We start from the raw sequence: 5,043 nt of genomic DNA on the forward strand, positions 1-5,043 counted from the left end.
GTTTCCAAATACACAAAGCAAAAACTGACAGAGCTGAAAGAAGACATTGACTAAGCCACAGTTATACTTGGACTTCAAACACCTAACACTCAGCAACTGATAGAACCACTAGGCAGAAAGTCAGCAAAGATTGAATAACTGAACAAAACAATGACCAACAGGATCTAATTTATATATAGAAGAGTCAACAACAACAGAGTACACACTTGTTTCAAGAGTCTACAGAACATATATTGATACCAAGATAATGTATATCCTGGGCCATAAAATGAGCCTCAACAAATTTAAGAGATTGAAATCCTACAGAACATATTTTCTGAGCATAATGGAATCAAACTAGAAATATGTAAATATGAAAGACAACAGGAAAATCTCTAAACAATTGGAAATTAAACACACTTATAAATAATCCATGGGTCAAGGACAAAGTCTCAAGGAAAATTTTTTTAAAAAGACATTGAACTGAATGAAAATGAAAAGACATATCAAAATATGTGGAATGCAGCTAACGTACCACTAAGAGAGCAATTTATAGCATTAAATGCTTACATTAGAAAGAAGGAAAGGTCTCAAATCAGAGACCTAAGTTCTTACCTAAAGAAGATAGGAGAAAAAGAAGAAAATAAACCCAAAGCAAGGAAGTAAATAATAAAGAGCAGAAATCAACAAAATTGAAAGGAAGAATAAAATAGTGTTTCCCCATTGATTTTCTCTATTTCTTCAAAAAAAAAATCAATGAAATTGACAAAACTTTGGGAAGACTGACAAAGAGAAAATTAGAGAAAACAACGACAAATATCAGGGATGAAACAGGGACTATCATCACAGATCCTGCAGTCAGTTAAATGGATAATAAGTGGATACTGTTGTTAACTCATAAATTTGAAAAATTAGAAGAAATGAATCAATTCTTTGAAATACCACAAATTACCACCCCCCCCAACAAGGTTATATAGGCAATGTAATTAGTCCTATAACCAATAAAGAGATTGAATTTGTAGTTAAAGTTCTGAAAAAAAAAATACCCATGTCCACATGATTTCACTGGAAAATTCTACCAAACAGTTAGAGATTATACATTGACATTTACTCTTTATCACAAAATCAAAGAGGGTGAGGACATTTCACATCTCATTTATGAAGCCAGGATTACCCTGATAACAAAACTACAAAGAGAGTACAAGAATAAAGTGGAAAGAGTCACCCTACCTGGTATTAAGGTTTACTGTGCAGTCACAATAATGAAGACAGCATGGTGTTTGCTGAGGGATGACACATATATCAATGGAACAGAATAAAGAACCCAGAAATAGACTCAAACCAATATTCCTAACTATTTTTGACAAAACTGAAAAAGCAATTCAAGGAGTAAGAGTACCCTTTTTAACAAATTGTCCTGGAGCAATCGGACATCCATAGTTTAAAAACAAAACAAAATAACAACAAAAAAACCTTGGCCCAAATCTCATACCTTATACAGAAACGAAAAAAAATCACACATTGAAATGTAAAATTATATAATCTTAGAGAAGATGTTTGGTACCTAAGACCAGGTGAAAAGTCCTTAGACACCAAAAGCATGATCCATAAAAGGAAAAAATTGATAAACTGGACCTCATGAAAATTATGACTTTTGCTTTGTGAAACATGCTATAATGATGATGAAACATAAGCTACAGACTGGGAAAAAAATATAAATCACATTACCTGACAAAGGACTTGTATCTGAAACGTATAAAGAGCTCTTGACATTCAACAGTGAAAAAATTTAAAAATCCAATTAGAAAATGGGCTATAGCAGTGGCCCATGATAAGCAGATGGGTCGGACCTGTATGGTTCCTTTATTCCTGGGGTTATCATTTCATTGCTAAAAATGACATAAACAGAAACCAGACTGAAAAACTCCTAATAAGAGTACAAGAACTGGAGAAAGAGATGCAATGGCTTAAAAAGGAACAGGCCAACAACAACAAGAATTCAAATATTAGAGAAAATTCTTCAGGAACTGGAAATGCTAAGTGTGCTCTTTTTTTTTTTTTTTTTTAGTTTCAGTGCTCATGACCAAAGACATGCAACCCTAACATTAGTCTGTCTGGTCTGGACTAGGGATACCAAGGCTTTGCCAGTCAGGAGAACACAATACAACTGAACAGAAACTGAGGCTTAACCAAGACTAGACTAGGAGAAAACAGGCAGACCTCCAACCCTCACTGATGTGGGTGAACAAACGAAGACATTAAATGACTTTGGACAGGTGATTTCTCTTGACCTTTGTTTTTACTTTCCAAGGGGCAGGGATTCAGAGGATTTTAATTTGAAAGAGGTCAACGATGCTGCTAAAGAGATTCATTATGCCTACATTTCCAATCAGGTGCTCCTTCCAGACTTCTCTATACTGGCCTGGGCCCCTGTAGAACCCAGCTTCAGTGCTAGGTTCAGCTATCATGAGCAGACTTACTGCCATTTTCCCCTTGTGCTGATTTAGATATTGTAACCATGAATTATACAGCTCAGAAATATGACGACACATAAGATTTCAGGAACTTGTGTAAAATACATGTAGCCAACAGAGTGATTAATTTTCAGTGGACTACTCTCTCTGCTCAAGTACAGCTAGGAGTCCAGAGCCTGGGGGAGGGGAAAGAACAAGAACCTTTCTAGTTATGTCAATGTGAAGTGATTGGCCAGGTGTTCCTTTATCGTCAAGTCTGCTGTATGATGGCTGTCCTTTTTCTGATTGGCTAAGGAATGGAGAAGCCAGAGATTATTGATAAATCTGCTGAACATACAGAAGTATCCCCAGAAACCTCAGTATGGTATGGCTGTAGAATTTTCTCTTGTCTTATATGACTTTAAGTTTGAAAATATCAACTGGATCTAGGACTGGGAGGTTCAGGAGTTCAGTGCTACCCACCACCGACAGCTATAGGCTAAATACACTGTTAAAACTTACATGTTGTATAGTATACTAGAAGGACTGGACTCTGTTGCCGTACCCTGTGGGTAAGGACCAAAAATGGATGGAGTGATAGAATAAAGAAAAGTTAATAACTCTGTCATAATGCAGACCATTGCATTTGTAGTAGGAGTGGAAATGTACACTATAAGCCCCTAATAGATCATCCTAAATGTCAAGTATAGGAATGCTGATCTAGCATCTTGTAAGTAGGGGATGCATCGAGCATCCACGTTTATTTCATGAAGAGGAAACAAAAAGCCTAAAGGGACTGTAATGACACACAGAGGAAGACAATGTTATTTATAGAAGACAACAAAGAGGCTCTGTGTTTATACAGAAACTAAAACATCATTTAACCACAGAAGAAACTCACCAGGGTCTAGGAGGCAACAACCAGCTAGTGGTAGGTGGGTGTAGAAAGGAAATAATATACATGCCATATATATAATTGCAAGAAGTCCTAGAAATTCAGATGATCAGCTCTTTAAAAAAGCCCATAAGGTCATAGTAAGGAACGTCTTGTTGCTTAAATAAGAAACAATTTGTTCTTTTATCCCTGTCCTAAAAGATTGAGATTTTTAAAAAGCAGTCGTAAAATGGAGATGTATTTCTGTGCACCTGGAAACCTGTGCCTTGTGTTCAAATTCATGAAAGCCTGATTTTGCCAGTGTTAAAAAAAAATAGGCTATAGACATGAATAGAAATCTCAGTGAAGAGGATATACAGATGGCAAATGAGCACATAAAAAGATGTCCAACATTTACCATCAGGGAAATGCAAATGAAAAGTTCAATGAGATATCACTATACATGAACCAGAATCACTTAAAACAATTTTTTAAATGATAACACCAAATGCTGGTGAGAGTGCAAAAGAACTGGTGGGACTGTAAACTAGTATAGCCACTCTGGAGAGAAGTATGGAACTTTCTTACAAAACTGAACATGCCATTACCATATGACCCAGCAATTGCACTCGTGGGCATTTATCTCAGAGAAATGAAAACTTTAAGTTCATAGAAAAACTTATACAGGAACGATCATATCAGCCTTATTCGTAATAGTCAAAAAATAAAAACAACGAAAATGTCCTTCAATAAATGAATGGTTAAACTGTAGTACATCCATACCATAGAATATTACTCACCAATAAAGAAAGCAAAAAAGAAAAATTGATACACACAACCACTTGAATATATCTCAAGGGATTTATGCTGAATGTAAAAAGCCAATCACAAAAGGTTATATGTTGAATGATTCTATTTATTTAACATTCTAATGGCAGCATTATAGACATGAAGAACAAATTACTGATTCCAGGGGTCATGGAGGGAGGGAGATAGTTGTGATTATAAATGAGTAGCATGACAGATCCTTGTGATGGAAACTTTCTGTATCTTGACTGTAGTGGTGATAATCACAGGAAACTACACAGGTGATAAAATTGCATAGAACCATACACACACATACACAGACTTGTACATGTAAAACTGGTGAAACTGAATATGGTAAGTGGATCAAAACAATTTCAATTTCCTGATTGTGATATTGTACTCTAGATATGCAAGATGTTACCACTGAGAGAAACTAGGTTAAGGGTATAAGGTATCTTTCTATTTCTTATGACTGCACATGGCTTTACAATGATCTTAATTTTTAAATAAAATTAAAGCAAGTTTGTGGCATCATTTAAATGCTACTAAACTCTCAACAAAATAACAATCTTAATATTAAAAAGAAATGTAATATTGATGTACACAAGAACATTGACTCTCTATGCTGAGTAACAGAAGCTGGATAAAAATGGGTACATACTGATTCCATTTATATAAAATGCTAGAAGATGTAATCTATGGAGACAGCAAGCAAATCAGTGGTTATCTGAGGATGGGGGTGCAGAGAGGGGCAAGAGGAAGCAATTGTCAGGGGGTAAAGGGAGACATATGGGGGTGATGGGTATTTTCACACTTATATGTCAATTATACTTCAATAAAACCACTTAAAAGGATAGTCTCTTCAGAGAAAAAACAACAACTTTGGAATGAATAAAGATAAAAGATATTTGGAGGGGAGATTATGTTGTT

At 35.4% G+C, this 5,043-nt stretch overlaps 1 pseudogene; it reads left to right on the forward strand.

Annotated features, from left to right (window-relative positions):
- Nucleotides 1-1,807: 1,807 nt before the first annotated feature.
- LOC133081928 (tRNA pseudouridine(38/39) synthase-like) lies at nucleotides 1,808-3,377 on the forward strand (annotated as a pseudogene).
- The last annotated feature ends 1,666 nt before the right edge of the window (nucleotides 3,378-5,043 follow it).

The sequence above is a fragment of the Eubalaena glacialis genome, chromosome X, assembly GCF_028564815.1.
Source record: "Eubalaena glacialis isolate mEubGla1 chromosome X, mEubGla1.1.hap2.+ XY, whole genome shotgun sequence".
Lineage (NCBI taxonomy): Eukaryota > Metazoa > Chordata > Mammalia > Artiodactyla > Balaenidae > Eubalaena > Eubalaena glacialis.